This window comes from Pithys albifrons, chromosome 28 (genome assembly GCF_047495875.1).
Source record: "Pithys albifrons albifrons isolate INPA30051 chromosome 28, PitAlb_v1, whole genome shotgun sequence".
NCBI classification, from domain to species: domain Eukaryota; kingdom Metazoa; phylum Chordata; class Aves; order Passeriformes; family Thamnophilidae; genus Pithys; species Pithys albifrons.
This window is the reverse complement of record NC_092485.1, coordinates 4,205,366-4,232,262: the sequence shown is the minus strand read 5'-3', so window position 1 is coordinate 4,232,262 and position 26,897 is coordinate 4,205,366. Positions and strand designations below refer to the sequence as shown.

The window sequence follows — 26,897 nt, the reverse complement described above, 5'->3', positions numbered from 1 at the left end:
TCAGTAGTGTAAATAATATCTTCCAGTGATTGCATATCACATTTCTTAGTGCTGGTTGTCTCTGAAGAATGAGTACACATTGCATACTTAGTCAGTAGAATGTTTGCACCCAGTAATGTGAAATGGATTCCAGTGCTGTGTTAATTTTCTTAGCTAATGGTATAATTCCCTCTAATTGAAAGACAGCTGAAGCTGAAACCTCCTTTGGATACTAAAATTCCAAAGGTATTTGTGCATCCCTTCAGAGGAGACCAGATCATATGTCTCAGAATTATTTATTCACCTGCATTTTCACATTCTGGAAGAAAAGTAAATATAAATAAATGAAGGTGAAGGTTCTAACTTTTTTAATCTTATAAAAAGATGATTTTTTTTCTCAAATTCAGAGTTCTATAGCCCTAAAAAGGATCAAAATACAGTTGCTTGTTTGCAGTTGATTTCCTCTCCTGCTTAGTCCAGCAGTGAGGTGCCTCTGATGAGGTTGGGATTGCACTTGGGGAGGGTCACAGGAGCTCTTTCAAAATGTGACTCTTCAAACCTTATTCCAACAGAACAGATTTAAGCAGAACAGCTTAGTTTGAATGTTCCATGTCAGTATTTTGTTATTATAACCTAAGAGAGTTTGCACTACAAATACTTTTTCAAACCAGTATCTTCTTCTGTGTCACTTTTCTCCATTGCACAAGTTCTGAGAAGGTGGTGGGTGGTTTTGTCTCTTACCCAGACTTTGCCAAGGTCTGCTCATGTGCATAGTCTTGATTTTATTGACTTGTAAAGAACAAGTTGACTTTTCAGTATTTTTGATAAGTTTGAGATGGCATATATGAAGATTAAGCTCTGAGTTTATTCCAGAATAATGTATGGATTGAGTAATATCATCTTTACCTTTGAAGAAAGATGTTTCTAAGTAAGATTGGATTAGTTTTCTCAGTTTGGCTTGTTTTTGGAGAGAAAAAAAAGCATTGAGATTGAGTAGAACAGAGTTCTTTGTTTCCATCTTACCTTTACATGTGATAATAAGAGAAATTACTGGTCTTGTTTGTGAAAACACTGTTAACTCCTGAGGTTTTCTTATGTAGAACTTCTTAGAGACTTGGAATAACAAATAGCACAGAGGTTTGGGGTGGGATGGGGTTGGTTTGGTAAAGCAAAACAGAAGTTAATTCAAGATCTTGAAACATACATAAAAATATTACTGTGAATTTTAATTAATGATGCTTAAGTGTTGTAAAGTTGCTGTCAGTGGATTGCAGAATCAAGATTCTCACAAATGAATAGTTTCTGCTTGGAAAATTTGTACTAAACAACATACTGTGTTTAAGGTGAATGACAAGGGGTGCACCTGATGTGGTTTCCAGATCAGTCAGGAATCTGTAACTGTTCTCTTGTTAGTTTTTGATAATACTCAGGCATGGTCTGTTCCTCCCTTGAAATGATCCATTTGGATCAAATACTCTTCTACTTCTTGGGTTATTCTTAACACTTCACTACATGAATGAAGCAAAAATCTCCTCAGTCCAGCAGCTGCTTAGTAAGGAGAGGACAAATAAGGACTTAGTTTTGTGACTTTACCTGTTGATTTGATGACAAAACTAAGGATGTGCTTTCAGTGTAAATGTAAAACCTATTTAAATGTAAAATCTCTGATCTGCCTTGTTTTTTTGTTTGTAGGAAACGTGACAGCACTCCCTGTACTGCCGAATATAAGATCTGTAAAGCATGAATGACCTTTTTGGGGGGTGGGAGGGAATTTGCAGTGGGATATCCCTGTCAGAAATGGAAAACACTTGCATTGAGTTGCTGTGGACGAGTATCTTGTGTTGTGTCTTGTTCTACTGGTTAACTGTAGGAGGAGATGATTAATAGGACAAAAAGTGTGTGTATAGTTCCATAGACAGACACCTGTTTTTTCCTTGTGGCCCCCTCACTCTCTGTGTATGTGAAATGGTTTTTAGGGCAATACCTGTAGCATTCCAGAGTGTCTGTCTGCAGGAGTGCTGGACGTGTCCCTGTCCCAGTGCCACCTGCTGCTGCCTCCAGGGCCACCTCTTTGCTTGCAGAAGACTGTCCAGTGTTGCTCTCTGTTCTTTTATAGTTTTGCTCACTAAATCTTCAATGTCCTCCTCATTCCTTTTTGCAGTTCAGGCAGTATAAATGTTGTCTTTTGTATTCTGAAATGTGTTATTATTAATTTCCAGAAGAGATTGATGCCATTGAAGGCTGTGTCTTTTTGAAACTCTCCCAGTTCAGATCTTATATACTCTACCTCTTTGTCTGCAAGAGTTGATTTCTGTATGTCTAGTGAATTAAAGTGTGCCTTTAAATCAGTTTTAGAGCTTTTCCTTTACCTTTAAGAAGGAAAGAAGCCATATATATTTCTGAATGTTTGATATAATCCTGGAAAGGCTACAATGGATTTGTTGGAATAGAAAACTGGAGGTTTCTGTAGCAAAGACATCCCCTGCTGTTGAATTTGTTGGCCTGTTCCAGGAGGTACCAAATTAAAGGAATTGCTGAGAATCAGTGGTACCATCTCCTGTCATGAGCACAGAGTAAGTTCTTTGGTGTCACTGACTTCTATTGAGTCTTGATGTCAATTTTGGGGATGCTTTGTTACTTTTCAGGATAGAAGGGGTGCTGTGTGGATCCACCCTCCTTGCTTTTTTCCTTGAAGTCCTGTATTCCACGTGTACCATTTCAAATCTCTGCATACAGACAATGATGTTTAATCAAGCTCCATAATGCTGGATTCATTATCATATACCTGTCTAGAAACAGAAGCCTTTCCTGTCAGCCTCATTCTTCATGATAAAGGAAAACCAAAGAAGTTTATTGTGGGAATGCAGGACTGGATGTGCTGGCAGTGCTGGTGGGTGAGGTCTCTCTTAGCTCCTTACACAGCGAGTGTTTCAGTCAGACTGTGACTCCAGGAGCTCCCACCACAGTGTTGAGACTCACTGCTACCTTTTTCCTTATCAAACCCAAAAGCTTCATTAAGTTTTGGCTTCATGAATCTCCCTGCCAACCTCCAGGCAGCTTCTAAGAGCCCTTTTTCGCAGTGAAACCAAATTGCCTGAGGCAGCACTGAAACTATTCTGGCTTGTCTTTGGTAGCTTGGCATTGCCCCACTGTCATCAACTGATTGTTGGAGTAACATAGAACTGTTTAGGGCTTTATAGGACTTTTTGGGACAATCCCAGCAGTTGTATTGTCAGAGTTCACAATAGTCTGTGGTTTTTGAAAAGGGGCTTTGGCTCTGCAGGATGATTTGCTGTTCATGGCCTGGCTGGTATCTTAGTTTGAGAATTGTTTGTAAACACTGTGGTGTGGCTGGGAATGAGTGTGGGGGTCACCAGCTCAGCTTGCTTTGTGTGGCATCTGCAACGTGCTACAACACACTGAAATGCACTTAATGCTGAGCTGAAATAACTGTAAACATTGGCCTTATTTTTGCACTTCTTTCCGGATGTAAAGACTAGTAATGACTTGTAATATTGCAAATAAAAATGATAAATTATTTAGTAGTAAGTGTTTGTCTTTCATTCGTCACGTACTAAGCAGCTCTTTTCCCGTTATTATTAAGATGATTATTCATGTAACAGACTTTTTTACATAGTAACTGTTGAGACTGAAGTTTTCCGTTTGTGCACAGAATTACTCAAGGGTAGTGTAGAGAATGTGATTGAATTTGCTGAACAGCCTTTTGGGGTTTTCTTTTAGAATTGCAGAGAATTCCCCCGAACCTCCCAAACTTTACCGTGTTCATTCTTGAAAAACTTGGTAAAAGCTGGATGGAGAAGAGGCAGATGGGGCTTGTTCTGATGGAACACCTGAGTCAGGAGCAAAGCCCATGGAGTGTTTTGGCACTTTTGTCCAGTGTGTGACAGGTCCAATCCTTAGGGAATACAGATCAGGTGTTTTTAAGTGAAATTCTAAGTAGAATGTGATTTTTAATTGCAAGAGTTTCACACTTGAAATACACTTGATTTTCTTGGCAAAGCCATGTGTGGAGTCAGCTGCCTTACAGAATGAAGCCTTTCAGAGGGTGGAATAGAAAAACTAACTAATATGCCATATATTTTTTTTTCCAATTTGTGGTTGTGGTGTGGACTGCAAATGACACCAGACTACAGAACTTTACACTAGAAATCTGTTGGATTTCACTGAGCTTTGGTGGGATAAGCAGCTGCTTAGCACATTTTCTAGTGGTGGGTGTTCCTGCCGTGGCAGGAGGTGGAATGAGATGAGCTTTAAGGTCCCTTCCAACTCAAACCGTTCTGTGATTCCATTCTGTGGTTCTATGGATTTGACTTAAACACTACAAAATAATTTGTCCTAATTGTCATCAATTCTGCACCATTTTTCTAAAACTTAGTCCCACATGAATGATTTAATTTTGGAATCTGGAACTGAAAGTCAGAGTCATGAATACATGAACTCTGTGCCAAGGAAAAGGCTGCCTGGAATAAAAATGTGTTGTTGCCATCTACTGGTAACGTGGGGTGCTGTTCTGGAAGGGAGAGTCACAAAACAGGTACAAGTTTATGTGTTTAGTGTTAAAATAATGTGAAAGTGTCAGTGGTTGGTGGGTTAATAGTGTAAATTAAACCTTGGCCATGGCAAGGGGCTGCAATGAGATGATTTTTAAGGTTCCTTCCAAGTCAAATCATTCTGTGAATCTAAATACTCACTTCTCCAGGCAGTGGAAATGGAGCTGGGGACTGAAATGAAGAGACTTGCAGCACGTGGATGTTCTCCAGCAGGGAAACAGGTCATCTGTCTGCCTGAGACAGAGCCCAGTAACATAAAGCACATAATTTTATTTAAAAGGAAAAAAAAAATCTACGTAAATAACAGGTTAAGGCAAACAAATAGCACATGGAAGAGAAGTGGTCGGAAGGTTGGGTGGGTGGGCTGTCACACCTGGGCCCTGGCTTGCTTGAGTTGAAGAAGCTTAGTTAAATGTTTGAAGAGATGCTTTGCTTTCCCTGGAAACATCCCTCCTGACTTGAACAGGATGCTGACTGTCCTCCTTTAGTGCAGGATGCTCGGCCTGTGGGTGTAACTTCAGGTCAGAGAACAGCAAACCACTCGTGTTTGGGAGGCCAGGTCGTGCTTTGGATGGTGCTTAGTTATGACTTGGGGGGTGGGGGAAGGAAGTTTTCCATTACTGTTGCTTTTCCCCCTACATCATAACCGATTTCAAATGGTGCTAGACAAAAACTGAGACTCTGAACACCAAGAGAAATCGGTCAGCCTGTGTAAGAGACGTTTTCCTGGCTCAGAGAAGGATCCTCTTGTAGATGGAGCTATGGATTCTTTACTGATGACTATTCAGGGCTCAGACCAAACGCTTCATCCGCACAGCAACCGTCTGCTCTGTGTGTAACAACGTGTTGGACCCCAGGGAGGTCAAGCAGAAGGAGTTCAGCTTTGGTTGAGTGGTTGGGATGCAGGGGTGGAGGAGAAGTGAAACATTACTAGAAGTTACCAGCAACAAACTTCAAAGTAATTCTAGCAAAAGGAGTGGGTTCTGTGTGTGATGCCCATGGCAGGGGGTTGGAACAAGGTGATCTTTAAGGTCCCTTCCAACCCAAACCAGTCTGTGATTCTGTGGTTGCTGAAGGCACTTTTGTGTTTATATTAATGAGGGGAGTTTCTGTGTTTGCAGAGCAAGTCTCTGGGAGCCATGGAATGAGAGTTCTGTGGTGGGAGAGTCCCCAGCAGAGAGTGGAAATCCATTTGCTTAAGGTAGTAAATGAAATGTTAGTCCTAGAGATGGTATTAAATGTGCTCTGCCTGTCAAGATGCAAGAAGTACCATGTTGGTTTTCATGCAATTTCCAGATCACTTTACTCTGGACAACTTGAACTCATATCCATTGTTTATTAAGTAGAAGTACATTAAAAGGAGGCTGTTCTGTTGTGGCCCTGGCTTGGGAGGGTGTACAGGGGTTGTAGAAGTGTCAAGAAATGAGATGATATTACAAAGTGGATGGCTGGCAAAAAAATAACCTTTGGAGAAGGGGCTGGTTTAAGGAGTAGAGAGACCATTGGTGAAGTGAGGAGCTGCTTGATCTCTTCCCACGCTGTAATTCTTGCTCCTAGAACACTGATTTCAAATGGTGCTAGATACAAAGTGGGAAAATCTAAGCCACCATGTGAAACCAGCTTCCAGAGGAAGACACATCTCAGGCATGGCTGCAGGCTGAGGGAGAAAATCCTTCATCTCCACCGTACCTAGAGGAAAATTCATTTATTTAATTCTATTAGACAGTAAGACAGTTAACTTTGGGTTAATTACTACATGGACACACATTTATTTGGTATCTTGTGGATAGTTGAGGCTGGTGTAGGAGAAATTAAATGTGATGAAGAAACCCCCCCAGCCTGGCAGTGACTGTTGTTTCCTTTCCCAGCCAAGTGGAATGCACTGAAGTTCTTACCAGCAATAGTGTTAAAGGCTTTATTTCTTTTTAGTGCAGAGCACAATGCTGATGGGGTGTGTGGAGGAAGTTTGTGTTCTACAGAAACACTTCTTTCCATGCTATTACAGATGAAACCAGGCTATAAACCTCATTCTCTCCAAGACAGAGTGTTCTGGCTTTGTATCACTTCCTGATCTCGGCATCATCAGAGAGGACAGGACACATCAGATACTTGCTGTGACAGGAAAAGGAAATGTGACTGTCCTGATGGAACTTCCTCTGTCAGCTGTCCCACATGGCCTGTGAATTCTTTAAATAAGAACTTGGCAGAATTTTGTGAGACAACTTTTAAATTCTGAAGGGACAATGAAAATAAATGGGATTGAAACTGCTTCAAGTGTGGGTCAGTGAAAGTTGTGGAGGAAGGAGGAGAGTCTGCAGATGAGTGGCTGGTGGTTCCTGGGGCTGGAACAAGACTGAGCAGTGGTGTCCATGTCTCAGTGCAGAGGGAGTGCATGGGCTGTTGTGAAGCCTGTGAACTCCTACTCATGTGTTTAATTCAGGAGCTGCCAAGCCCTGGCCACCATGAGTGACCTGTGCTGGTGTAAAATGGAATAAGGCATGGCAGAACTGGAGTTGGGTGTTTCACTCACTGATGCCCTGGGGTTTTGGCAACACCTTGTATTAATTTTGGAATGACATGCAAAAATCTGCTCCAGTGCCTCCATCCTAATTCACACTCCCAGACCGCAGAGGAAAGGCTCAGAGAAAGGAGATGTCCTTCCAAGAAAGAGGGGTGAAGGAAGGGGAAAGGACTGTACTAGATTACTGTGTCTGGATATTTACTGTAGTTTCTAAATCCATTATCTGGGGCAGCAGGGTGAAAGACAAGTGGAAAGCAGGTTCCCTCCCCAGTGTCTGCCGTGCTGGCACAGTTATTTATGAGGCACCCTCTATTATCAGGTGAGATTTACTCCTGAAAAGCTGGACCAAGACTGACTGCTGATGAAAGGGCAGTTGCAGCACAGATCACAGAATCACAGCAGCATCTTTGACAAACAGGTTCAAAGTGAGGTTTGCTTTGGTTTTTATCCTGTCTCAGTAGTAAGCATTAAAAAGAAATCTTTATTAGAGTTTTCAAAAATAGTTGGAGGAATTGTCACTTAATTTTGTGCTGCTGAAAACAGGAGCTTCTGTCAAAAGTATGAGACTTACAGGGACTGAACACCTACGCCCACCTTTCCCTCTCCAAACAAGACTAACCTTTCCAGAAATAGCATTCAGCAGTTGAAGACCAATAGCTCATTTATTATTTACAGTTTTGATAAAACCAGGTTTCACTTCAGCATAATTAAGATGCTGCTGGCCTTCCTCCAGGCTACCTGAAGTTTCTCCTGTTGCCTTAACAAGCTCCCCAGAAGGTGTCAGCCCATTCTGCCAAGGTGCAGGTACACATTTTGGAAAGGATACATCTGTGTGTGCTCTCCTTCCAAAGCTAACAGCATGTTTGGGCAGGCAGCAGGAAGAGGGGAGGAGGAAAGGAGCAGTTCAGGATGCTGTGATAGACAACACCTGGCTGGGAATATGTACATGTGCAGGAAAATAGAATCACAGGATGGTTTGCTTGGAAAGGACCTTGAAGCTCACCCAGTCCCACCCCCTGCCATGGGCAGGGACACCTCCCACCAGCCCAGGTTGCTCCAAGTTCTGTCCAACCTGGCTTTGGACACTCCCAGGGATGGGGCAGCCACAGCTTCTCTGGGCACCCTGTGCCAGGGCCTGCCCACCCTCACAGGGAAGAAAATAAACCAGAGATTGTCTCAAGCATTTGCTGGGTGTGTTGTACATATGGACACACACACATGTGTGGAGACAAGCAATAGTATCAGTTCTGTTTGGCTTTGTCAAAGGGGTCTGGAGTTTTCAATAAATAATAGTAGGAAAAGTACCATATTATTCTGGGTTTTTCCTCCTTTTCAGATGTGTTGGTAACAGGGCTGTTCTGAAGCTTCTTTCAGAGGAACATCTAAAAGCCTTTCATGGACTTCACAGTGTTTTATACATTCTGTAGGAGACAAAGGCAGAAAGGGAATCCCTGCCTTCCCTGTGAAAGGGAACTTCCTCTCTAGCCTAAGACCTTTACTCTGCGAGCCTGGATGTCACAAACCTGATATTTCACAACCTACACCTTTTAAATAAAGGCATTTCTGGGCTTTTACAATATAAGCAAAACCAATCTCTTCATGACCCTGTGTGCAGCATGAATTTTTTTCCTCCATTTTTAAATCACGGGGTGAAACTTGTGGTTCATCAGACTCTGGTCTCCCCTGGAGAAAATATTCCTGTTTTCCATGCTGAAAGTCTGAGCTTGATACATCACCCTCCCAGTGAAGGAGTGAGTCAGCCCAAGGCCAGGTGCAGGACAGAGGGGTGTGACACTACAAGTGGTGACCTGTAAGGGGAATTGAAATGAGTGAACTTCTAAGGTTTCACAAAAACTTCCTGAGCCTGGGGGAGTGTGTAACTGCATCTGTTTGTGGTGCAGGTCTGGCACTGTGTGGGGCTGCGTGGGTCAGGTATGGACAAATGTGCCCTGACTTGCAGTCTGAGCCAGTCCTGAGTCTGTAACACTTTGTGTGTGTCAGCAGCACTGACCTGGGCTCAGGAGAGTGCACTGCTTAGTGAAGTTGCTGCTCATGACTAAAGATGGCTCTGGAGATGCTCTGCTATTATGGACAGCAAAAACATGGGCTTCTCTCACTGGTTTAAAGCATAATGGAGACTTTTTTTTCATGATTAGGATCACAATGAAAGCTCCACATTACATTCCTGAGTTGAACATAGCCTATTCCTTTAGTCCTACTATTTCAGCCTTACAACTGAAGCATAAATAGATTTAAAAGCCAGACAAATCCCCCCAAACCCCAAGGCAGGCTGAATGCTGTACTGGGACATGCTGTGGGTAAAAGCCTGTGGAGCCTTGTGTGCCATTTAACTGAGCAATGGGACACTCAGGCCTGCTTGACATTTGAGTCACTAATACCAATTCCTATTAGGGGGAATTTGTCAGAGCACTCCCCAGCATTTGTCTGTGCTGAATTGTTAGAAAGCTGCCCACCCTTCTGACCCAAATGCTTCAGGGGTTTGGGGTGAGGATTTTTCTTTGCTTGTTGGCTTTTCCAGGTAATTTAGGGCAGGTCAGGTGGTGAGGAATGTCTGTCATGGCTGAATTTTGGCTTGTGATTAGATGTGAGAGATGCATCTTGGCCCTGAAGAACCACTACTGTGGGGTTAACTCTTACTGCTCTGACTGAGTTTTGATAGAGCTCGTTCCCAGCACAGGTTTGGTGCCAACCAGGCTTTTCCAATCGTGAACCCTGTCTGGCAGTCAGCCTTGTCAGACAGGAATTAATGGGTTGAATGCAACAAACCTCATTTTGAGGGCAAGATAATTCAACAGCAGCATGGACCCAGGGAATCTGGGAGATGTGGTGGACCATCCCAGCCTTCACTTTATGGTTCTGCCCTGCTAATCCACAATTTGTGTGGTGCTTTGGTCTAAAAAGGAGGCTAAAAAAGTGTGCAGGAGACTTTTAATTTGTAGATTACAGATATTTTGGAGAAACCTGGAGATAGCTCTTAACAGAGCAACATCATTAAATAATGAGGATTTATTCACAAGACCTGTTGTGTTTTTAAATCTCAGACCTTTGGTTCAGACTGTTAACTATATGTTACATCTATTTGCTATTGCTTGTCCCAAAGCTGTTCTGAGCTGAAGGGAGCAGTTTTACCATTGTGACCTTCTAGGTGTGCTTAGATATTAGTGCTATAGTTCCTAACCTTGTAATTCCCCTCTGCTCATCTCAAATTGCTTTGACTTGTCTGGAGTCATAGTTTTCCTCCACCTTTGCTTTCATGAGAGTTCCTGAGGAAACCCACAGCCTGTTTGGAGGGCACAGGAGCTGCTGAACCTCCTATGGAGGATTTCAGATTTCACAAGGAACAGTGAAGTGAAACTGTTCAAACTCACACAGGGAAAGAAAAGCATTGCACTTACATGGCTGAGGTCAGGGAAGAGCAGCAGGAAGGTACAGCAAGGAAAACTCATCAAATTTAGCCTTGCACAGCTTGAGTGAGCAGCACATTGCAAAACTAACTACACTCAAGGAAATGATCCACCTAAGTCGCTGAAACCAGAAAAGCCATTTTCTATGCCTAACTTCTGTACCTAAGCATCACCTTAGAATATAAAGTATTGATTGCAGGGCTTGAAAGCAGTCACAGAGAGATGATTGCTGTGATTTGTATAGGCAGTTCAGGAACATGGTGTTCCCCCAACGCCACCATTCCAGCTCCTTTAGGTAATGTCAAGGGAAGTCATATTTTTCTTTTGTGTCGTTTGAGAGACAAAAGAATGTCCTGTGCCAGTGAGGAGCATAAGGAAACAAATACTGCCAGATGTTCACTGAAGTATAACCTTCCTTTTAAACCAGATATTTAAAACCAAGCCTTCAGTTTAACACGATCTGTAGCAGAAGGATGTGGCAAAACAACTAGAGAAAGGCATTGACCAAACCCCTGACTGCCTCCCCTCAGCACATGAGCTGCTGGCTTGTACCTGTGCCCAGGATTTCCATCACTGTCACTGAAATTCAACTGTATATTCGAGAGCCATTATCAGTGTTTAAAAAGCATTTGAGCTGCACATCCAAATCCCAACCCTGTGGCTGCTGCTGGACTTCTGTGCACCAGCGTGAATGCTTGTGTGGGGAGCTGAAGAGATGTGCTCAACTCAGAAATAGCTCTATTCCTTGGAAAGCTGGAGGGCTGAATCACACTGTGTTGGCTCAGTTTTTAGCAGACAAGCCATCACATATGCCTCCCTGTAGGCGAAGAGTCATCACTGGCATCAGCATTAGCAGCCAGGTTTTTACCTTTGGAAACTAGGGAATAATGATACTGAAGGCTAAGGCTGATTGTAAGCAGGGGCAGGGCTGGAGGCTGCCCAGGGCTGGGGGCTTGGGGAGGTGGGTTGGCAACACTGTGAGCAACAAAGGTCTGCTCGAGTCCCTGCTTGGCCTGGACTGCTCCCTCTGTTCAAAAGGAGCCAGATAACATGCCCCCAAATTGAACTTTGGGGACTAAATAAGTTATTTTGCTCAGAGGCATTAACCACTGCACTGCTGCCTGTGAAGCTGAGGCAGCTCGAGCCAGCCCTGAGCACACCCATGGCTCGTGCTGTCCTGAGACAACTGAAAATACAAGTGACAAATAGTGGGCAAATTGGAGAAAAATGTGGAAAACAGGGAGGGGACAAAACAGCTCCTGAGCTGAGTTATGTGAAACTGAAAGTACCTGAGAGACACCACTGGCTTGGCCGACACTGGTGAACTCAGAGAGCCTGCAGAGTCCACCTGATAACAAGCACAGAAATGAAAATATACATGGACACGTCTTTCTTTCTTTTCTGAAACAGAGTGTATCTCCTTAAACACAACCACTCCTGATTCCCAGCAGTCCAGAGGGAGTCTTGAGGGAAAATGGGATGAGGGAACTAGTGCAAAGTTTCTGAAGTTTTGAAGGAAAAGGGGATGAGGGAACTGGTGCAAAGTTTTTGCGGTTAGCACAAGAAATAAATTATAGATATGGATTTTAAAATGCTTTAGAGACAGGATTTTTTGGAGCTACAGTTTTGGACTCAGTAGTCCACTACTGCAATAATGTTAATTTTCAAGCCTCCCCTGCAAGTTCAGGATTCAAGCACTGCCACAGTTGCAAGGAAAGTGGATTGGGAGTTCCTGAACCAACTGGTTGCTGACCATGAGTCAGGGGAATGACCTTGCAGCAGGCAGCTCGCGGTGCCGCTCTCGGAGCCGTGCCAGTATAAACGGCACTGGCATCTCTGAGTGCTGGTGGAACCATTTTGTGAGATTCCAGCTTGGCCTTTTCTACTGCTGCCTTTGCACTGAAACAACTGGGTGGGTGAGAATGGGACAGAGCACTCCCTTCTCACCCTGTAACGTGGGCATCTTCACAACCTGGGCTTGGGACTATCTGTATCTATATACAGATGTATAGAGGATATGGACAACTCCTGTCTCTTGGCTACGTAATTGTCCATTAACATCAGCATTACAGATATTTACCAAATTAAATCTTACCCTTCCCCCAGCCACACCCATATTAAACTGTAAGAAAGCACCGTGATTAAGTATTAAAAAACATACACGGCACCATTGAATTTTCTGGATAGGTCTGGAAGTGATTTGTGAGAGGAGTGAGGGTAGAATACTTGGCATTTGGTCATTTTAATTAATCTTCCCAAATAAGAAAAACATTTGCTTGTAGACTTTAATCTTCTCACAGCATCAGGAAAGCTTCTGACACCGAGCCCAACACTGTATTTGTATAACATGGAAATGAACAGCAGCAGCAGCACTGCAGGCTCCGAGTCTCCTCTGCGAGCAACAAAATGGCCAGGGGTGCTGTTGTGTTCATCCGAATTCCTTCACCATTTGGGGCTGGGGAATAGGTGGATCCAGTACCCCTGACCCTTCAGGTATGGTTCGAACTTTAGCATCAATATTAAATGAATGTTTCTAACCATATTCAAGCTTGTGCCCTCATCAGCTCGACTCCCTAAAGCACAGACAGGAACCAACAGCAAAATTCGTCTGCGTCACAGATGTAACATGACCATCGGCAAAACAAGTGCAGGAGGAGATCATGGCTGTCTCGTCACTCACAGAGCCCTCCTTCGCTAGCAAAGAGTAAGATGGTGATGCTTTTAAATTTATATCCTGAGCATTTGCAATCCTTAACTTCCTTCACCAAATTTTGCGGTCCTTGGACCGTCAAAATGCCCAAGAAAATTGCGTGTGTTTTGTCAACGAGAGCCGGCGCGTTAACGAACGCTGCGTCACGGTGCTGCACCAAGGCCGAGACACGGAGCAAACCCCACAGCCCCAAGCAAGGAAACCCAAACACAGGGAAAGGAATCAGCTTACACCATGTCACACACACAAGTGTCAGAGGGAGGAAGAAATCACAGCTTTCCCAAGTCCTTTTGCAGCAATATGCAGAAAACGATTGTGGAACAGTTAGCCACGTACAGCTCACAGTGACAATGCCACCCCTGTGCACAGAATCACTCCTGTCCTACAGAAATATGCCATGTCCCCTCCTTAGCCTTGTTTCTTGCCAGTCCCACAGATTTACCTGCTGACAGTAACCTCAATTCCTGAGTAATGAGATTTACAGCTGAAGTTTAACATTGAAATAACTCCTCTTTTATCTGTGTCTCCTTACCCTTCCCTGTGTTTAGTCGCAGTTAAACTGTGGCAAAAAGATGGTGGCAAAAGGAATTAAATCAAATACATCCCTACACTGAACACACTCAAAAAGTACAGCAGACGAGCTGCCAGTGGCACCTCCTTTAAAGCACTGAGAAATGGCATGAAGCACCACTAGATTTACAAATTACAGAGTCCTCCACCCCACAACTGTGACAAGGAAAACCACAAAGAGTTGTCCATGCAGCCAACACTCAGGAAAACAGACTCAACCCACCCGTCTTCCATGCAACTGAGCATCATGGCTTAGTCCAGCTCCCGGCCGTACCGAATTCCCTCCATGGCTGCCTTGGACTGTTCCTGCATGTGTGTGTATTTATGTCTGTCTGTCTCGCTGCAGGGACCACCGTCGTTGCTGCTATTCCTGTTGTTCCCCTGCTCTGCGGATCTGGCGCTGCAGGAGGCAAGGATGCTCCAAGGGAGCCAGCTACAGCCAGCGAAGGCTCAGTGAGTCAGGAGGGGTTGTGACGACTGCAGTAAGAGTCTGAAATTCCCTATGGAATCTGGCAGAAAAGGAGGGGAAGGAGGGAAGGTGGAGATGGGAAAGAGGAGAAAAAGTGGGGAGTGGCACGTACTGCCTGTTTTCTTCTTCCCTCCCTGTTCCTACCACCGCAGTGCCGTTGGAAATGGCGTCCTCCCCTCCGCGGAACTGCGCAAAGGGACGGAGTCGGCGAGAAAACCGCAGCGCCTGCGGCCTGCGCAACCAGACCCCCAGAATTCGGTCGGGGCAGGGGTATGGTGGAAATACAGCCCTTCTCTCTCTCCCTCAGACCTCCATGCAGAGGACAGGCTACAGCTGAAGTGATGGAGACGGCGGACGCGCAGTGTCTGAGCCGGTTGCGAGCCCAGCGGTTGTTGCTAAACAACCAGCCCTGACGCTTGAGATGTCAACGAGTGAGTAATATAGATTAAACGCTTATTCTAGCACATCCTTAAACTTGTTTAAGCCTCGGGATGATGAAAGGCTATGGAATAATGTTCCCTGCCACATGAGAAAGCAAAGTTACCACTCCACTGCATAACTGGGAGACTTCCTCAGCCAGAAGGACCAAGCTCAAGGCTGGTTGTGTCCTCAGCACTTCCAGGCAGAGTTGCCATCTTCATTGCTGGTTGCTTTAAGAAGAGAGGTGAAAAAATAGTATTGTAAATGGTTAAGAGAGAAAAATGTTCTCCCCTTCATTGCCTCATCCTCTCTCTGGAGCTGCTCTCTGCCCTCAAGTCTCCCATTCATCCTTGCCCAGTCATTCCCAGTCCCTCGGTCCTTGATTTCTAATGCTGTTATTTCCTTTGCAAATCTTTACAGACCCATCACTTTGGGCAATCCTCAGCTTTCCCTGATGTTACCGAGCCTGTGGCAACTCACACTTGTGCAAACAAAAGCTGAGTTTGGGCAAGAGTCCTTTAACTGTTCCCACGACATAATTTCCAGGTACAATCCGTGCCCCAAGCCGTTACAGTCCTGCTACACTCAACCAGCTCATAAGGGAGAAGAAGGCAAGGAGAAAAGCCCTGAACCCCTGTACTTTCCCCTCTGCTGTGGTTTGCAGCTGACACGTCATCGTCGCAGCTGGACAGCGGAACGACACCTCCCGGGAGCACCCATGGATGTGCTGGCACCCACTGCACCGAGGAGTTACCGGCTCCTGTCCTGCCCGTGCCTGAGGGACAGCTGGCATCGTGGGATATGAGGTGGGCAGTGGTGGGGGAAGTGGGCAGCAAGTGGGGAGTGGCAGGAGTAGGGAGCAGGTAGAGAGCAGGCAGCAGTGGGTGGGCAGAGAATGGGTAGTGGACAGGGAGCAGGCAGTGGTGTGCAGGGAGCAGCAGGCAGGGAGCAGGCAGTGGGCAGTGAGCAGGAGGAGGCAGGGAGCAGGCAGTGGTGGGCAGTGGGCAGGGAGCAGGCAGGAGCAGGAGCAGACAGCGGTGGGCAGTGGGCAGGGAACAAGCAGGGAGCAGGCAGGAGCAGGAGCAGACAGCGGTGGGCAGTGGGCAGGGGACGGGCAGCTGCCGGTACTTTGAAGCAAGTGAAATCAACGTTGAGATTTGACACCCAGTTCTCGGCCAATCCGGGAGGGCTTTTCACCTGCCATCACCTCCTCCACCAATGGGACATCAGCTCTGGGCTGAGAGCCCTCCCCGGCCAATGGGGAGCCGGCTCTGGCACTTAGTTAATGATGCAGCAGTACAGGGAAGACTATCACATGTGAGCTGGCCGCCTGCCAGCATGGAGACACGGAGAGAGCAAGGTAAACAACTTTCCAACGCCAAAATGATGACATTTAATCCCTAAATGCTCGCTTCCCGTCTCGACTCATCTTTAACCCCTTTCAGCTGGTGTGGAAGCGTCTGGAAGGCACTGTCTACCTGTCTCCAGTGCTTTTAAAAACTGGACGACATGCCCTGCAATGATCACTGCGTCACCGTTTACCACTTTCCTAACTACGCAGTGACAAACCTCCCAGCTCTGAATCGCAGGGCGCCTGTTAACCCCTCCACCAAACCCTCGCCAGCATGCCAGCCCTCAGGGAGACGGGGGAGAATAAAAAGCCTAAACAAACCAGGAAAACAGCAGTCTTTGCAAAGTTGTCATCTCTCCCCCACGACTACTACCCTCCTCTGCAGTACAGCAATGCCGGCAGGAGTGACATTAGTACAACCTGTGCCATCGTTCCATTGAGAAAACAGCTCTGACGCAGAACAGAGCAATCGTACCCAGCCAAAATAATAATACAGGCACTCTGGGATCCGAACTTGGGGACGCCGGGGGAGAGGGACACCCTGCACATAATTAAAAGACGTAGTTGCAGCTCCAGCCCCATCCTGATCAAAGGGTACGTACGTGAGAAAGGCGAACTGGACCGAAGAGCTGTGCCCGTGCACCATCTGCGCAGTCCTCAGCCCTCCGCTCGCTGTGGAGCGCCGCAGAATAGAAGGTTCCAGAAATTTCCTTTCCGTTAACCCTTTCGGTGTCTGCCCACTCTCCCTCCCCACGGGATTAAGCGCGCCGGGTCTCCAGCATCGTCAATGGGCGAAGCCTCCGATGCCAGCCGAGCCTGAGTACGATGTCTAAATGACAGTGGATGGTGCCAGGAGCCCAGTCCGTGGTGTTGGTGATACTTCTCTTTCTGGAGCCCTCTCTGCCTCTCTTGCTGCCTCTCTCCCCTCTTGCTGCAGCAGGGCTGTTGCTGGTAGACCTATCGACGGAGCTTGCTCTCTCACTCTCTCGCTGAGCTCTGTGACGCAGCTCTAAATTCTCCAGCCTGCTCCCTGTGTTATAAGAGCGGAACTGCAGCTTTCCAGGGAGCCCGTGCCAGCGGTGCCAGGGCCAGGCAGACCGGAGGGAACGTTGCTCCTGGACTCTGCACCTTTTTTTGGCAATTATTCTGTTCCTCACCTCTGTTTCTGTGCTTCCTCCACAGCTCTCAGCCCTGCATCTCCTTCTCTGCTTCTGAGTCATACTTACCAGGTTAACTCTTTTAGGATTGGTAGTCAGCAATACAAATCTCGAGCGAGAGCAGCTGAAACCACAGCCAACTTTGTGGTGGTTTCTACTTTAAAAAAACCAAAGCAAATCTTCTTGGCTCTAAAAAACAAACACACACACACACACACACGCACGCACACACGTTCCAGTGGAGAGTTAGTGCTTTTTGATTAACTGTTTCTGTGACAGGAACCATTACTTGACTTCCTAAAATAAAATATTTTAGGCCTACGTCCTGCAAATCCTCAGCAGGCAGATACCCTGAAGCACAAGGCAGCTTGAAAGGAGCTGCTGCTGTGAACAAACAGGTCTTTTGGGCATGAGGCTACTGCTGGCCCCACAAGCCCCTGCTCTGCTAGCCACAAGACATTGATATGAACGTGGTTCAGCTGCTGGGCAGATGCATGGTGTGAGATAAGGTACTGAAAGTGCCATAAAGCTATAGGATCTTCTTAATCTCAGCAGTATTAATAAGTGTTATCACACACAGAGATTCAAAATGCTCAGCGTAGGCAGGGGAACTAATAACTGCGTTCCTGGAGTCACCAGAATCCAATAATCCCTGACAAAGACAGTCCACAAGCAGCTCTGTATTTCAGCACAGCAGGCGTCACCAGGCAAGAAACATCTTGCAGCTGAACACTCTCTCCTTGCCTCTGCCCCCCAAATCCCTCACATTATCTCTGGTGCCTCCGGTCAAGCTCAGCACCAGGCAGGGAAAGCAGAGCTCTCCTGGTTTGTAGCCTCAAAACTGGAAAGTGTGGAGGAGGATCTGTGGTAGGTACAGCTTCTGGGAATCAGAGGAGGTAATGGAGAGGCAGCACCGTGTGAGGGAGTTCATGTGTCAGTCTGTGTACACAAAAGAGTGAGGCAGCAAGTCCATTGGAAAACACAGAATCCAGAGAGAGATCCCTGTTCCACACCTACATCTGCCATTTTAATTCTGACTTCAGAGCCGGCTGCAAGCGTTGGGTTTTTCACTACAACCAAAGCTGAAATAACCACTATTTTTTCTCTTCGCAGCGTCTGAAGAGCCTGAGCTATTTTGGGATTTGTCTGTACTACACTGAAAATGACACCTGTTACGCACAGACACAAATGAGAAGAATTACAAGCTCCTGGTTTCTCAGTTATGATTCTGCAGAAAATGGAATAAGATCCTGTGAGCCAGGGCCCTGGGGGAGCAGCACAGGCTCTGCCGTGGGGTGAAAGGGATGACCCTGGTGAACTGAACAGTCAGACACCAGTGCAAAAAATATAAAAAGTCTGCTGGAGCTGATGCAAGGGGAAATCAAGCCTCCATGTGACCAGAAGAAGTAGTGCATGATCAACTGAATGCCACAATACATGGTTTCTTATGCAATCAAGCCCATGGGAGTTCAAGCCTTGCACATACACTTTGTGGCCAAAGCTGCAAGGATTAACTCCTTCAGTTAACGATGGTAACGCTGTGAGAGCACACGGCTACTGAAATGAGTCACCTCGCTGAAGTAGGCCACTCTTTGCTGCCATGGGAAGCTGCCTGTGCTGGTTTCAGTTATCTCTGAGTTACCTCAGAAGCTCCAACATGCAGAGTCGGGGTGGCTTTTCCACATTCCCTATTTTCCCCACTGGTTTGCACCACTTCAGCTCTGTGCAGACACACAGGGGCCACCTTGCTGGACCCACGAGACCCACAGAGCTCTGAACATGACTGAGCAAGATGAAACACTTGGAGCTGCAGAAATGGGACAGGTGCTTTTAGCTCGTAACAGTTTTATCAGTCGTGTGGTATATTAAGGTAAAATGAAGCTTTGATTTACTTCAAATTATCTCTTTTTGGTTGCTTTCAGGTGGTATTTATCTTATTGTTTGCTTTCATTTGAAAATCACCAGCCCTGGAATGTTTCTAACTTTACCTGACTGTAAGTACTTCATGGAGGAACTCTGGCTCCCAAGAAGCCTCAAAGCCACGCTGCACTGGGAAACACTCAAGTGTATAACTAAGAAAACTTGGCACAATGGAAAACTTCAGCACTTGGAACTGTGTAATGAGGCCTGAAAAAATAATATTCTGACATCGTTGGTCAGAATTTGGCATTTTCTGTAAAGAAACAGAGGTCATGATTCCATATACAAAAATAGGCTCATCACTCCCAAGTCTGCTGTCTTTGACAGTTTCCCTCAGCACCATGAAAGGATGAGGGAGCAATTCCTCAGCAGAGGAATTGTGGGCTTGCACTGCTGCTGTGCCAAACTATACCTAAAGGTTCATCCTCAGTTCTCCGTTGTCTCCTGTGCAATTTTCTGCTGTCACGCTACAGTGACCTTAATAGCAATAACATACGGAGTCTGACATTCCAAAAATCTCACCCTCGTGCACATCATTATTGCTATTGTGGGTGATAAAATAACCTCGGCCATCCACGGAGGAAGGCCCTTGGTCTTTTTAATGATGGAGGAAACCCTCGTGGTCCTGCCCGCACTTCCAACTTCCTGCTGGTGAAGCCTTGGCTCGGGTTTCAGTTTAAATGCCATCGGCCACACCTTCCTCCACTGCAGGAAACACATTGTTAAAATCAGGGCATGTTCCTGTTTAACTAAAAGGCTGAGATAAATAATCCACAGGCCTCGATTATGCCAAACAAATTCCTGCCCAAGACGTAGCAAGTCTGGGCAGCTGTAAATCTGTAACCCCTCGACCTCAGCATCCATGTAAGTGACGTCCTGGCACATCACCGGGGGAGCTGCTGGGGAGGAAAGGAAGCAGCAAAGGATCGGGCAAAGGTGGACAGGGGAGTGGAAAAGTTCCTTTGCTTTACCAACACAGAGTCCTGAAAGTTGCTTTAAAATGTAGAATAGTCCATTTTTCAAGTGTTGCTGTGGGGTAGCTCTCTTTAAAGACTTTAAATTTGTCAGCCTTACAAAACATTCATAACCTCAGTGAATGACCATTTCCAACAAAAATCTGTTTCAGCACAGAATTCCCAGCCAGCTCCATTCAAGGAAAACCAGCAGAAACAAAAACATAATAATCTACAGGCCAGGATTGTTTCCCTTAGCCCTCACTAATCAGAGAGGTGGTTAATTTTTAGGTTTTTCTTTTGACTTAAAATAATCATCCTTAAAAGAAACCCCTTAATTAACTCTGCAGTAGCAAAACAATTGTCTACATTGACCACAAATAAAGTAATTTTAGTTTTTACTTAGGGTAACTGGCAAGTTTTTAATGTTTTCTTATTGAAATCAATATAATTTTGCATATGGAAAGGCTGAGTGAAATAAAGGTTAAATAATTTGACCCACATTGTATATGGAATCAGGGCCAAAGCTGATAGGGAAATTCGGGCATTCCTTGCTCCCAGGTTTTTTTCAAGCTGTGCCTCTTGATTATAGTCCTTATTGTCCAGAAGGCCCCCAGTCAATTAGTGACATGTAACCATCATCTGAGACAAGCTGCTGGCACAGCCTGCCTTTGGGAGGAAATGGATAGGGAATTACTTTGAGGAGACACTTTCAGTTTTGAAAGCAAAGCAGAAATAAGACTTTTAAGCCTTCCTTCTATTTTCACATGTATGTGGACAAAACCAGACAATTCAGGGTCTTTTAATGCCATCCTGACTGTCACTGGGACGTGCAAATTTCCAGGAAACTGAAGGCTTGGAATTCCAAAATAGGATTATTTGCTAACAGAGCAACCAGGGTCCATGAAGGGATATTTTACAGGGTTTTTCCCACTGTGACAACAGGAGAAAAGTTAAAGAGTCACAACAAACATTTAGGCTTAGTTTTTTTCCAAAAGGTTTATTGTTTTCCAGACAAATTCAATTACTCAATTACAGAGATATGGTCAGTGAGTCCTTTACCAACCCAGTGCATACACATAAAATCACATGGCAGGGTCATCTTCCCACTTTCCCACAAGCCCTGTCCAACCTGGCCTTGGACACGTCTAGGGATGGAGCAGCCACAGCTTCTCTGAGCAACCTGTTCCACTTGGAACACTGTTGCTCTCCTTGGGGTCCCAACCAACAGGAGGAAATGCTGCAGGCAGATAAATTGCAATAAACCCCTTCTCAAACAGTTTTAAAGCTGATTCTGTGCGTCTGCTTGGGTGTGCCCAGCTGACATTGCACAGGGAGCGGGGTGGGGGGTTCAGAGTCCTCTCTGAGGGGTGGTTCAAGGGAGCTGGATGGAACAGCTGGTGCTGAGCTCAAAGGCCTGCAAAGCCAGAGGTGTGGGTTCGCTCCCAAGAGCGGTTGGGGATGTGCTGGCATGGATGTGTTGGCACTGGGGAGTTGAATTTGCATGAAGTGTTTGTATTCTCAGTGCAAACCAGCCCACGCAATAAAGCAGGCACTGAAATGGGAGCCTGCAGGTGAAAACCGGGCCCTCCCTTTGAAAACCTGGAATCCTGGAATTTACCCTGTGAAGTCTAAGAAACTTCCAGCTGGAAAAGCCGGGATCCTTTTCAAAGAGATGGCACCACATTAACGTACGAGCTGCTTCAAAGCAGAGCTTATGTCCTGTGTCGAAGCCAGGTTCAAGTTAATTGGGGTCCTCATTCCACAGCTCTGTTCTGGTCGCTGTCCTCAACATTCCCGGTGGGAACAGGGACACTCTCCAGACCCCGGGACACTCCCGGACCCCCGGCCACTATTCCCAGAGTCGGGAGAGGCCGTGCGGGTAGCTCAGGCTCCCCGAGCCGCAGGTTTTACTCAGTTCCAAATCTAAGGAGCCAGCAGCGCTGAGACAAAAGGAATTATTTCAGCTATTAGCTGCTAAGAATAGAGCCGGCGGGGGTGCTGAGGTGCCTGACAGCGCAGCCGGAGGAGCAGGGATTGCAGTGGGAGCACGGAAATAGCCATTCTCCACGCTCAGCACTTGGAAGCTTCATGAGTCACTCCAACTCCCGGGCACGGGGACAGGTGGGGTGCGCAGGAAAGAACACCCAGCCCGTGTGTGGGGCAGGACGTGCCCCTGGGCTGATGGCTGCGGGTTTGGAGCAGCCTGTTTATTAAGGAGAGCATCTTCCCAACCCCGCGGCCATGGACCACCCATCAGAGAGCTGGGGCAAGGAAAACTCCAACCACTACAAGGAAAACTCCAACCACTGCCCCTGTTCTGCCTTAAGGTCCCACTCCCTTGCCCGGGGGACACAGGGATGCACCCCCAGGGCCACTCCTGGCACTCTGGCACGGGGCAGGAATATTTGAAAAAGCCAAACATTCCCGAGGGGGCAGCGGGGCCGGTCTATTGATGTCGATCCAACTGTGTTTCAGGGTGTTTCCCTACCTGCTGATCTTGAAGTTCCCTTTGCAAATACATCGTAAAAGGTTAAAGGTACACACAGCAGATACTTCAATACGGGGTCAGTGAGTGACGAGGTGCTCAGAGATGTCTTTAACATCTTGTCCTGATACTATTTATTAGCACAAATCCTATTGGTATCACTGTGTGGGTTTAGCCAATATAGCTTGGAAGAGGCAGTTTTCCTTCTGTGCTGTTTGTGCAGCCCAGGGTACAACACATTCCTGATCTATGACGAGGTTTCCAAACTCCATAGTAAAATGAATAATAATGATAGTAAATGTTGTATAACTTTTTTTTAGTACAGAAACCTTTGTATTACTTCAGTGCTAGATTTTCCAGTTATTACACGTGGGGAAAAAAAGTTTTTTTTTTTAAACCACCATACTCGCCCAAAGCAAGACAAAAAATCTCACTAAACTCAAGGATTAAAGGAAAATTTTTGTATCAGTCCTGGGTGCCACTGCAGAAAGAGTCGAGCTGGACAGAATTAAACATCTCAGCTGGAGCGTGGACAGGGCAGCAGACAGCCTGCTAAAAATAGATTAATCCTAATTACAGCCACACTTCTGCTTTTTCCAGGTTTCCCGTTTCACGTGGGGTCACGGAGGCTGTGAATGGAGAGGGGGATCGATGCCTGCCGTGCCAGCAGTGGGGTCGGGGGGCACACACTGCCCATCATTGCATAACCCGGGAGGGAACACGGAGTCCTGCGAGGGAACGACGGCAGCGCCCTGGCCTTGGCTCCAGCTGATCAGCACAGGCTTAACTCAGCACCCAGCCTGCAAATCTGCTCTCCCCACTTCACTAAACCTCTGGAAAACTGGCTTGCAGGTACCGTGTGCTTTGCTGTTTTAAAGCTTTACCCTCCCCACCCTCCTGGCTCCCCAGCACGTCCTGGGCCAGGGCTCCTGGCGTGGTTAAACCCCCCGGAGCGCTGCTGTGCCATAAATCCCTGCTGGTTTTATTTCCTCCTGGACAGCATTCCCACTCCGAGCTCACTGCTCCTCATAGGCAGAATTACAAAATGCTTGGTCTGAAGTAAACATATTTGAACCTCTGTTTTGCAAGCTCTGGTGGTTTATTTCTCCCATCAAGTTGATGAAACTACGGCAAACAACTATTTTCCCAGCCTAAAGGAAATATGTTAATTACCAATTTAAATATTTAGCCAGAAAATTTATCGCTTCAGCTATAACAACTTGGTTTTGTTTAATCAGAAGCCAGGAATGAATGCTATGGCTTTTCTTTTTGTTTCTGTGGCAGTAACCAAACACTCCTTCAGTATCTTGGATTTACCTGAGGAACAACTCCCACAAGCACAGGGGGTGCAGCATGAATTTCATTTAAAGGGTCCAACTGAGCCTGTTGGGATGTTTTATTTAAAAATAAAAGTCCTGATGAACACCAGGAAACAGCCATGAGAGAGGCAGGATCTGTTTGTCTACAGTGTCATGTCCAGGACTGGCACCTGGCAGGTTGTTCTGTGTGGGGGTAAGGGTTTGGATGTGCTGGGAGGCAACAGTATTTGTGCTTACAGCTCATCAGAAAAGATTTCCATTTACTTTCTTAGGGTTCATTTGCCCTTTGCACTGAAATGCAGATCCAGGATTTGGATTTTTTATTTTTAATTAAATGGGAAAGATGCCCTGCAGAGCAGTTGGTACCTGTGGGCTGCTGGGGACTCACCTGAGCTGACAGAAATCCACCTGCACATCCCTGTTCGATCTCCCCAGAACACAGTCCTGCAGAGCCAATCTCCTGTATCCCAGCTCATGCTGTAGCAGAGTTTTTGGCTGGTTGTCACTCCTGCTGTCACCTCCCAGCTCCCTGCAGTGCCACCCTGGCTACACAAAAACCTCCCATTAAAAATTTCACCAACCCTAATATAACAAAGCAATATTTTCCAATTGGGAAATGAATAAGCAGGGAAAACATTTGTTTAGACATTGCTAAGCAGCTTGTTTAGAGCATTGCTGTGCTGTGTCCAAGAGCATCCCTCCTCCCTGTGCCCACTCTTGTACCTACACAGGGTGATGCTGTGTGTGCACAGAGCTTTGGACCTGACTTGGAAACCCTACGGGTACAAGGCCACATCCCACTGAATGTGTGTGTCTGCCAGCTCCTGCCTGGAGTGAGGGCTTTTATAAGCACAGCAGAGATTGGGAAATGTGCTGTGATTCATCTGAATCCCTGCAGTCCCCACTCCCACCCCAGCTCAGCACCCACGAGCGCCTGGGAGCTGCCAGACGCAGCACCACGCCTGCCTCCCGCTCCTCACCCGCCACTGCCTGCCAAAGGAACGCCCAGAACTTCAAACTCAATGCCACAAATTATTTATTCTTATCTGGAAAAATTCCTGAAGTGCTTTTTATTACCGAAAATTATCATATTCAGGATTATCATATTCATCAGCTGGGCTGAATCTGCCGGCGCCGGCGCTGACCGGGGCGTTTTGCTGTTCCTGCTGGGATTGGTGCTGGCAGCTCTGGCTGAGGTTTCTCTCTCCCTCTTGTCTCAGCCTGGAAACTGGGATTGTAAATTATTTTGGCCGGGGATAAACTGGCCTAAATAATTTGCTTGTACAGCGCTGAGCCACAGTGTGGCCTCTGGGTCTCAGCTGAGCCTTCTAGAGCCTTCTAAAAATAAGTAATTCTAAGCTGTTGTCTTTTAAAAATACTTGTAAAAAAAGAGGGAGCAGGAAGAGAATCCTTTCCCAGCTGTTTTGTCCTCAAACTGCCAAGATTTATTTTTTTTAAACTGTTTTCTTGATTGATTCTCTTCACAGCCTTTCATAAAACAGAGGTCCACAAATGTAAAAGTTAGGACAGGTATTTAGGACATAGCAATAATCATTTGAAAATCACAAGTAAGTTCTAAAATCCAAGCTACCATGAACAAAATAAAAATCTCAAACCAGTATTTTTATACATGAGTTGATTACCCAGCCTGGAATTATTTTGCAAACAAATCTCAATTAAAGAGTGAAAATTTCTATTTTTTTTTTCTAAGAAAAAATAGATACGTCATTTTTCAAGATATTTTGGATTTTTTTCTGACTTGGCCAATTCTAATTAGTTACAATAGTCCCACTACAGATATTTTTTTCCCTTTCCAGAATGAGAGACCTTTGTTTTGAGTGATTCCTTTGTATTTTTGGTAAAGTAGAAAACAAAACATTAAACATTACAAAACAAAACAGATGAAAATACTTTCAGCTTTGCTCATGTTCCTGCCAACTATTTTCCTCTTAAAAAACCCCCACGTAAACCAGCTCCTTCTCAGCCTGTTTTACTGCTTTAAAGGGGAAAGGAGAACTCAGGATTCACGTTTGTCCTGCAGGAAGGACCAGAACCTAAGGAATGGCAAGGACTGGATTTAAGCCTCTAAGCCAGCCTCTAAAATTGTTCCTCCCTCCAGGAACCCCAAGGAAATAAAAATACATTAGCACAGAATGGTTTGTGTTGGAAGGGAACTTAAAGCTCACCTTGTTCCACTCCAATGGGCAGGGACACTTCCCACTATCCCAAGCCCTGTCCCACCTGGCCTTGGACACTTCCAGGGATGGGGGTATGTTGTGATGAGGGTACAGAATATTACAACATCACATGCTCTGATGAAGGTACAAACTTCTAAGACTACTTTAAATATCTGTTTTGCACAGCACAGCAAGGCTCATCTGTGTTATTAAGAGATAGTGAGAACACAATTTATTTGTGGCTGCCCTGGACAGCAGGCTCTGCTCTTTAGATCCATTCCCACTCTGTCACACTTCATTCCTTAGGGCTGGACCATCAAGATGTGGGATGCAGTGCTTCCAAGAGTGACCTTTCCAGCAGGCCCTGTACCTCCTGTTCATGGTAACTGTGTGGTTTGTCTTTTATGGAGCCAGGAACAGCATCTCTGGCTGGTCCATCAGAGCCTATGCTGGAACCAGCACTCCGGTCCCATTAAGGCACCTCCAAGATGGAACAACAGTCTAGAGGTGAATTTTCACTGACTGAGGATTCTTCTTAAATATTAAGAGCATGAAAGCTCAGGAAAATCAGAGCTTACACCAGGTCTTAAAATTTGGGGTGCACCCAAAAGCAGTAACAGGTCCCAGGGCTGGGCTGGGCTCCTTCTGGCAGAGCCTCACAGGAGGCTGCTCTGCCCCAACCCAATACCATCCCTGAGCCTGCTGCACACAGTCATTCCTGTTTGGAAGGTCTGGGAAGTCTGACCTGCACACTCAGGCCTGGGCAGGGACTCCGGGGGTTCTGGTGGGTGCCACCCTGGCTCACACTGCCCCATGTGTGCCAAAAAGACATGGGATGTTTTGCTTCGTGCACCACTGGCCTGAGTT

General features: G+C 46.0%; 1 protein-coding gene and 2 long non-coding RNA genes across 5 annotated transcripts in view; 2 read left to right on the top strand and 1 right to left on the bottom strand.

Moving 5' to 3' along the window:
* Positions 1-3,524, top strand: part of CR1 (complement C3b/C4b receptor 1 (Knops blood group)) — a 78,011-nt gene extending 74,487 nt beyond the window's left edge. Inside the window, exon 82 of the mRNA XM_071578424.1 lies at positions 1,672-3,524. The gene's annotated coding sequence lies outside the window, so the exon portion shown is untranslated. The remainder of the gene's footprint in view (positions 1-1,671) is intronic.
* A 2,900-nt stretch (positions 3,525-6,424) lies between these two features.
* On the bottom strand, positions 6,425-17,047 carry LOC139683392 (uncharacterized). Its single transcript, XR_011699778.1, has 3 exons — positions 16,619-17,047; positions 14,790-14,895; positions 6,425-14,285 (listed from the first exon to the last, which is right to left on the bottom strand). It is a non-coding gene; the product is annotated as an uncharacterized lncRNA (long non-coding RNA).
* Positions 13,931-21,335, top strand: LOC139683391 (uncharacterized). Of its 3 annotated transcripts, XR_011699777.1 has the most exons (4): positions 13,931-14,676; positions 15,086-15,211; positions 15,330-15,471; positions 18,287-21,335. It is a non-coding gene; the product is annotated as an uncharacterized lncRNA (long non-coding RNA). The 3 variants fall into 3 exon arrangements; XR_011699776.1 differs by lacking the exon at positions 15,086-15,211 and having other exon boundaries at positions 15,212-15,471; XR_011699775.1 differs by having other exon boundaries at positions 15,086-15,471.
* Positions 21,336-26,897: the final 5,562 nt, after the last annotated feature.